Source organism: Lethenteron reissneri, chromosome 6 (genome assembly GCF_015708825.2).
Source record: "Lethenteron reissneri isolate LAM-NWPU_2019-01 chromosome 6, ASM1570882v1, whole genome shotgun sequence".
NCBI lineage: Eukaryota > Metazoa > Chordata > Hyperoartia > Petromyzontiformes > Petromyzontidae > Lethenteron > Lethenteron reissneri.
Window position 1 is genome coordinate 8,334,747 of NC_083784.1, and position 9,449 is coordinate 8,344,195.

The window sequence follows — 9,449 nt, forward strand, 5'->3', positions numbered from 1 at the left end:
GGGAGAGGCGGGTAAAACGCAGTGATCTGCCACAGCGAGGAGCATGGTCTGTGCATCTGGCAGTGATACCAACAAATTCACCCACGACACCTGGATCTGTCTAGCTACCTCCTGCCGGTCTGAAAGCGCACCTAGCCTGGCACAATCGCTGTGGTGACGTCACCGTCTCTTCGCGGAAAATGGCTGCTGCTGCTGCTGCTGCTGTTGTTGTTGTTGTGTGCTAACGGATCGGTAGCGAAGCGGTTAGCGCGCTGCGCTACGAACACGGCGACCCGAGTTCGATTCCCGCTTACACCTAGGTCGACTCAGGCTCAAATGAGTACCTGGTGCGGTGTGTAAACATCACGACTGGGGGAGACAAAGGCGGCCGGGCGTGGTGTTAGCCACCCACCCCTTTCGTGTCGCCGTGCCGGCCTTCATAGGTGCTACTCGCTAACAGCACTTGCCCCAACAGTCTGTTACAGGCTACACGAGGAGAGGGGGGTGGATCTTTGTCTTGCTAATGGGCACGCCCTGCAGCTGTCCACCTTCCCTTGAGCACATCAATGGGCGAAATACACAGAAAAGATCATCATCGTCGTCATCCCGTGTGGCCACAGCGCTGTCGCCAAGAGCGCTGTGAAGCGAGCGTCCTATGGAGGGGTCAGCGCAGCGCGCCACGTGGAGCGGTGGTGTGGCCACAATAAAAACTACCGTCACGCCCGCACAGGCGAATGTTCTTCCCACAGCGTTACCAGGTACTCGTTTGAGACCGAATCGACGCAGCGGAGGACCCGGGGTTTGGGTGCGGTTTGGTTGTGGGGTTACCCCGGTCAATGCGGGGGGTCCGTTTTGTGCGATTTCGCGTATATACGTCAAACATATTTCTACCCAAAATTCGCTTCGTGCGGTTCGGATTCACCGACGTGCGTGCGACGACGCGATTCGGACGTGGGACAACATTGCGTGGACTGGACTCTATGCGCTACTTTGTTTGTTGTTGTAACGCATATACCGTACCGCTTAATAGCGAGCGAATCTTGTGTTCAACCGAGGTTGGCCACGAGCGGAAATCTAACTCGAGTCGCATGCAGTGAAATACAGGGTGCTTCACAAAACTGTTAACACTTCTGAGAATGTGCAACAATGCCACAAGAAATGTGTTGCTTCCGGGCTCTGGAGACCACCTGGAGAAGATTCCAGGCACGCGTTGACAATGATGGCGAACAAGTGGAGACTTTTTTAAGCTATTAACATTACATTTGTTATCATGTTGCACTGTATTATCCGTTATTTTCCCATTCAACACGATAGTCCCATATTAGCGTGAACATTTTTTTTGTTGCACCCTGTAAATAGCCCATAACAACACCACTACTACTACACACTACCGTTCTTCCCGACACAAACATCTCAATGAATGGGCAACGTTAATTGTTGTTGTTCATCCTCGTGATGCATTGAGCGGTGGGTGATGGGTGGAGGCTACTGGGCAGTTGGATGCAGTGGCCCTCCAGCAACAACGGAGGGCAGATGAGCGACCGCTCACAACAATGAGCGGAGCGCCAGGCGGTTAAAATACAGCGAGTTGGCACAGTAGGGGGTACAGCTGGTGCATCTGCCGGTCATCTCAGTCAGCCAACCCATAGCACTTGCTGGGTCTGTCCCGAGACCTCCTCCTGTCAGCAGCGAGCCCTCGACACTTCCCGTGGCAGCCTCAAAGTGCACCTGGCCTGGCACAGGCGCCTTGGGGACGTCACCGTCACTTAGTGGAGAAATGGCGGTTGTTATTGGTGGGTGGCGTTTCGAGTCGTGCGTGAATTCGTGGTCTTCAGGCGCGCTCTTGTTTACGCGTGAAGCGGCAGGAGGAGGAGGAGGCTGACGGGCGTGGAGGATTGGCCGATGGGGGATGGGTTTGGTAAGAGCTGGTCACACATGGAGGCTTGCCTGGAACCAAACCTCCTAGCCACCGCCATCTTCATCACCACCACCACCGCTCCCTCCCTTCCGTGGCGTGGTCACTGAAACCAGCGTGGTCAGCTGTAGAGGGGGAGGGGTAGCAACAAGGCGCCAGTGGTGGCGGCGGTGTTTGAGAGTTGTTGACAAACAGCGGGAATTAAAAAAGTATAACGCGAATTGTAAATGTTGTGGGTTTAATCTCCAACGCACCGGCGTGTACTGATCTAGTAACTAATTGCCACGTTTTGTTTACGTGACGAACCTCACCAATTGGCTGTGTCAGGTGGTGGCGGGTTTTAACGACACATTCATATCTACACGGGCTCACACCAAACACCTCTCTATTGCGGATAATATTGTTGGCGAAAGCCTGCTACGCGTTAAACCCAAAGCTAAATCAGTTTCAATGTGAATGTATGTTTTAGTTCATCGGCCTATTGTTCCTCCAGCACGATGCGCGTGTTTGTTTTGTTTGCACGTGTCGCCAGGACGTCGCTTGAAGATGTCTCCGTGCCGATTATAATTATAGTCTCGACCAAACATGTTGGCGAGTAATCGATTAGGCGTTCAAGCCGCTGGCGGTAAAGCCCGGATTTGGCCTGGTAACATGCCAAGGCGAGGCAGTCCGCAAAGAACCCCATCGCAAGCCTCACCGTCGAGACTTCAGCTTCACAATCGTCACTATTCGATCACAATTCAGAACTAATTACATCGAATTTGTTTATGTTCATGAATCGATTGTCATAAGCGCGTACGTTGCGTTTTTTTCTCTCTTTCCGGCTCGCGAGACGGAAGCGTACGAAGATGCCCGTGCAGCAACAAGCAAGGCTGGGAGTCTGCCCATTCATAAAAAAAAATACATTCTCCCGCAAACACACGTGGTCGCTTTGTCAATGGACGCACCAACGCCTTGCGTTTAACACACGAGCGGTCACCAACAAAGGTAAAGATCCCCCACCCAACACCCACCCATAAAGCCTTAGCAGACTGTTGGGGCAAGTGCTGTTAGCGAGCACCTATGAAGGCCGGCAACGGTACAAAAGGGAGTGGTGGGGTGGTCAACACCACGCCCGGCCGCCTTTGTCTCCCCCAGTGGCGATATTTACACATCTAACCCGCGTACTAATTTAAGGCTGAGTCGACCTAGGGGAGGCGCAGGACCGGTTCAGATAATCGTCACTGGTGTTGGCCGTGAGCGGGAATCGAACTCGGGTCGCTGGGTTCGTAGCGCAGCGCGCTGACCGCTACACACACAAACATAGACACGTTTGTGGCTTTATAGATACACATACTATTCATACACGTATACCTACACACACGTAATAACGTATGCATGTGCTTACGTATGCGGTACCTACTTACGTGTGTCTATATATGTATATGGGTGTATATACACATACGTGTATGTATGTTTGTATACAGTATACGTACACATGTACACATACGTTGTATATCCACACACATACGTATATGTGTCTTTACAAATGTGTACATATGTACGTGTCTCTACACACGTGTGTACGTATACGTATGTGTGTTTATATTTACGAGTGTATGTATATCTATATAAGCACTCAATGAAATAATATTCGAACACACCAACATGTCGGCAAAATCAACAAAAACAAACTTAAAACGTGTACATTTATATTTGTGTAAACACGTGTGTTGGGTTTCCCTGATTTGTATTCAAATGAAATGAGAGATATTTTCCCCTTTGAGATGAGTTGTTTGTGGTGGTGGTGGGAGTGGTGGGACAGTGGTTAACGTGCTGCTATTAACCTCGGCAATTCCGAGTTCGATTCCCAGCCACGTTGGCTAACATCAGTGGCGAGTGGTATTAGAACCGGCTTTGACCTCCCTTCTGCACCAGGCTCTTCAACAACCGGCACTCAGGGTGGTGAAGTAGGGTCAATCGCCCCCCACCCCCCCATTCTCATGCCCCTACTGGGGAGGCCTCCATGCATTGGGTTGTTTGAGAATGGTCGGATTGTAACAAAGTTTGTGTTTTATATTTTTCAACGTCGACATTTTCAAAATAGTTTGCAATTAATGTGCCTCTTTGAGCATCGCGAGGCTTATTGGCACGTGGTGTAAAGTCTGTCCGGTGTTGTCGGCCCCTTAGCGTGTGCATGTGTTAAATAAAGACCAACAAACAAACGCTGAGCCGACGACATTTTCATCTTCACGGTACAAATGCCTCTTAATGTTCTGTGCTATTGCGCTCGATGACATGAACATGTTCAGGCGCTAAACGTTCAGCAGCTAAGTGCTGCTGTCGAGGTCTGCGAATCGCCACGACGAGAGGGCTTCAGGCGTCTTGGTTTAGCCATATTTGTTTCTTGCAGTACAGAGTTAGACTGATAACTTTAATCTAAATTGTCTTAAGGTTGTTATTGTTTGACTTGCATCCCTCTGGGATTTTTGCACGCAGCGTTGATATACGGTGCTTTTTCTGGAATATGTTGCTGTTTTTTCCTGGATTTTTCTGTTTCTTGTAGTCACTTTAAGATGTTTCTTGTTCATGTTTTTGTTTGTTGCTGATGCACCCGATTCAAGAGCCGCATGGCTCACAGGGTTATACCAAATAAATGAAATTGAAACTGAGAGTTCGTGTCGTTTGCTATTCCTCTTTCGTAGGAGTAGCACAGGCGACAGTGGTGTTGTACACATGCATGTTGATCTTCTTTTGCACCGTACGTAGCCAACCGTGCTAATCGGAGGTTCTACTTCATGGTCCCATCGTTTGGGCTATAAAATCGTATTCGTGCACATCTCCTGCACATTCCTATTGAAACGCACAGCCACATTTCACTCGGCGGTTTGTATAGTATCATCTGAAATAAACACGTGTTTACATATACACATATATATATATATAAACCGAAGAGGTCATTCAACTATAGACACACCATCACAAAGAGCACCGGTTTCTATACGGCGGTCAGAGGGGTAAACCATCTGATTAGGTCAAAGGTAGTGGGATGCCTCCTAATCCGACCGCCCAGATTGGCCGCTGAGACAATTATAAGCCAACCACCCCAAATCCAAAGATCCCCCGTAGAGCCCTTTAACATCGTTTTAGGGCAAGTGGGATGGGTGGTCAGCAACCACGCAAGCGCGGCCGCCTTTGTCTCTCCAGAGATGATGTTTACACACAACCAGTTTATTATTATAATTGTTTTAGTCTGAGTCGAATTAGGCGAGGGCCCATGACTGGTTCAGATGTATCGTCACTGGTGTTGGCCGTGAGCGGGAATCAAACTCGTTCGTCGTCGGTTTGGTAGTGCAGCGCGCTAACCGCTGCGCCACCGCTCCTCACAACCACCGCACACACAGACACGCACACGCCGAATTCCTCGTGCCTGGGTCGGGTCAAAATTAAACACGCGGGCTGTCTTGAAACTGGACACATTCTTCAAATAACACCGTGGCTTGAAAAGAAAACAAAATATATAATAGGCGACGTTTCGAGCAATGGCCCCTTTTCACAGGACGTACAAGTGTCGAGCTTTATTTGCGTTTGTTCACTGCGCTCGTGCTCCACCGATCCCGCCACAGCAGCAGCGTCGCCAGATAATTTGTTTACAAAACAGAATACGATTATTGAACACAACAAATGTAAGCAAAAATTGAGTTCTGTCTTCGCAATGTATTTATTTTTACGTAAAAAAAAAATCTGTGCGTAGAGTATCCTGGCTGGCTGCTGGCTGGACTCCTGCCCACCCCAACAGTAACTCTGTTGTTGTTGTTGTTAGTGGCTTGCCGCGGGCCGTTGCCACCGAAACGAGCTGGGTAACTGGCTACACGGGATTTTTTTTTTTACCGTGGGACAAATAAACCATTGAGTTTGAATAAAACTTCGGAAGAAGATGTTCGGAACTCAAAATAATAATAATAGCGGCGCCTAACTAGGTGGGAGTAACGAATACTGGACATCTGTAGAGGTAACTTCTACTGGACATGTATGAAAAAGAGCTGCATAGCTAATCGGATTCCTCCGATAGTCTAAATAAAGATTCCGATTCTGAATACGGAAGACTGACCACGGTTCAATAAAAATTTCTGTCACTTCTTTGGAATCTGTGCACCTATAAACGTAAATATTTCGCCAGAATATTGTTAAATTCTAGAGAATGTATATATATTAACTTACAGTACGTATTATCTTGGCATTTTATTTTCAGATAAATACGCATGATACGCGTAATACTGCCGAGTACAGTAATGTGAGAAGAGCGTGAAAATTACAGCAAAAACTACAATTAAATGTCGTTCTCTACGACTACATTACATATATTTTTTTTTAAAAGAGAGTTTTATTTCATCAGTCTATTTAATGATTGCCTTTCCAGACCAATATTATTCCAGGAGCATAATGGTGAAGCCCACAGGGCCCTTTTAAATCCTTTATATTACGTTCACTTGCGTGCTTGCTTGCTTGCGACCGTGCAAATCTTTCGGTTGTTTTTTTACCCACTTCCCGTGATCCAATCGAGCTGACATTTTGCACACAGACTCGTTGTGCGTGACAATGTATTTTCGTGAATTTTCCCCCCAAAATTTACACTTTTTAGGAAAAAATAAATTATATTTAATTACCAATTGCTTAATACTGGCAGACAATCATCTGACCCATAGGTGGCAGCCATCTCAAGCCAGAGGACGAGAGGACTCTAGCCGCCACGTATATAAATGATTTAGAGTGATAAACTTTGTTTTTACGGGTTTACTTGTTTGGTTTCGACCTGGGTTTCCCGTCGTCTTTCCGCGTTTTACCAATCAACTCCCCCATTCAATTACAAAGCAAACTCGTTCCGCGCTGCACGCACCAGATGATTGTTAAACACGTCCCACGTGACGAGCTGAGCAATTAACGCTGCCTGCGTCACGTGGAACATGTGCACACAGACATATATCCCCCGTATAGTCTTAACAAACTGTTGGGGCAAGTGCTGCCAGCGAGCACCGATGAAGACCGGCACGGTACGCGAGGGTGGTGGGTGGCCAGGAACGCGCCCGACCGCCTTTGTCTCCCTAGTGGCGATGTTTTTACACACCACAGCAGGTACTCATTTGAGGCTGAGCCGACCTAGGAGAGGCCCATGACCGGTTCAGATAATCGTCATCGGTTGTTGGCCGTGAGCGGGAGTCGAACTCGGTTTACCGGGTTCGTAAGCGCGCTGACCGCTACACCACCGCTCCCCACGTGGAATACGTGTATATGCACATACACACACGTGGAACACGTGTATATGCACACCCACACACACACACACGTGGGATACGTGTACAGTTTACGCACCCGGAGAGCTCAACCGTGATTTGAATCGGCTCTCTATTGAAGCAGACGGCGTCGATTGCTTTTACTGCGTCACGTGCATCTTGTTTAACAATCATCTGGCGCGTGCAGCGCCCGATGAAGAGACGAAGCGTGGTGGTGGTGGTGTGCCGTGAGAACTGGAGTTTGCGAGACCCTGGTTTAGACCATCACGGGCTCCCATTAACAGACTCATGCTTGCGACACCGTGTGACCCTGGAAAGCACATCACTCTGTACCGTACATTAACTCACGGTGTGGTTGTTTCAGTTATAAAGTATAGGAATGGGTCTGTGGAAATAAAATACAAGTCTCGGGAATACATCTATATATAAACATGAAGTCGTTATTTTTAATGACGTGTTTTAAAACGGGGAATAATTGGTGCCCGCCATAGGAACATGGAATTTCCATAATTAAACTGCAAACGAGGATGAGCAGCACCCATATGTTGTTGGAGCAGAAAGGCTATTTCTGGACATGAATTTGTCATTACATGCGTGTGTATATATACTATATCGACTCAGCCTCAAATAAGTAGCTGGTGCGGTGTGTAAACATCACCACTGGGGGAGACAAAGGCGGCCGGGCGTGGTTGCTGGCCACCCACCTCCTCGTGTCCCCATGCGGGCCATCATAGGTGCTACTCGCTAACAGCACTTGCCCCAACAGTCTGTCAAGGCTACATTTAGCATTTTTTCTATGCAAAACTGAACGTGTCGAAAGTCAGCTCGAGGAGAATACTACGAACGCCATGGAGGGGACTTTGTTGATAATTCTATCGCCCTGTTCTCAACACGCTGTCGGGTTTCGCAATGAAATCAAGTGATTGCTTTAGTTAATTATTAAATAAGAGATCGCATTGGCAGTGGCAGACGAGACACAAACGGCAACAGACGACGACAACTCCATCATTTACATTTCATTGTTGACACTTAACAAATATCGAATTCTAAACGTTTCGGTCGATGACTCCTTTTCAGAGCCAGCTGCGTTGAAAATGAAATCTTCACGTCAAGGGAGTGCGTTGACAGTGGTGTGCGAGTGCAGATGAATACAAGCTCCGCGTTCTGCGTTCATAGATAACACATCATTAATATAATTAAGCAAAGTTTTATCCAATGAGCCTTTATCATTTCCATTCGCGCTGTGCATTACATATGCACGTAACAGACTGCGTTGGCAGTGGAGAACAAGTACAATAACACATACACCTTCATGAACACCTTGCTTCAAAACATTAATATGAAAACGTTCCAGACAATGAACCTTTTACAGAATTGTTACATTGAAAATAAATGAGATAAGATATTTTTAGCAAATGGTGTACAAGCTCAAATAAAACCACCTACCACATTCATTTCATAGTTGCTGTAATAAAATATTTTGCTTAACGTTTCAAGCAATGACCCTTTCTCAGAGCAAGTTATGTTGAACGCAAAATAATCACGTAAGCGTCTGCATTTGCAGTTGCGTACAAGCACAAATAAAAAAAATACTACAGAAGTTGTCTTAAAATAAATATACGGTATGCTAACGTTTTGAGTAATGACCCTTTGTCAGGGCCAGATGTGTTGATATTAAAATGTAAAAAAAATGTAATGGACTGTTTTGGCAATGGTGTTACAAGGGCATAATTTTTTTACAAAAATCTAAACAAAAACTCTCCACTGTCTTACAATTAAAAATAAGAATTCGAATTCTGTCACACGTTCACTAGTCCATGCAGGTTATTACAACCTCTATCGCAGTGGTTCTTAACCTTAACTGCAGCCTTCGTTACAAAAATATATAATGTTAATAAACACGTAGAGGGGTTGATGAAACAAACTACGTTGCAACTTACGTGGCCGTGCTTAATTTGTGTTTTCGATTATTTACCTTAAAAAAAAAACTCTGCCCATGTCTCGCACCCCCCAGAAAGGGCATCTCGCACACTCAGGGGATGCGTGAACCCCAGGCGAGAGGAGACGGAGCGATCAAACATGAGCAGTGTTGTGCTGCTTGGTGCGAGCTTTGATTACCGATCACCGCAAGATCGCGAGAGATAACGGTGGCGACGGCGGCTTTAGAGAGGCCCTTAATCCAGCGGTGCATTGACCATGGCTGATGATAGACGGGCTTGTTTTTATTCTCTTGTAAACGAGCGGCGTTCATTGGGAATGTTGCGTTGAGTTTGTTGTTTGGTTGA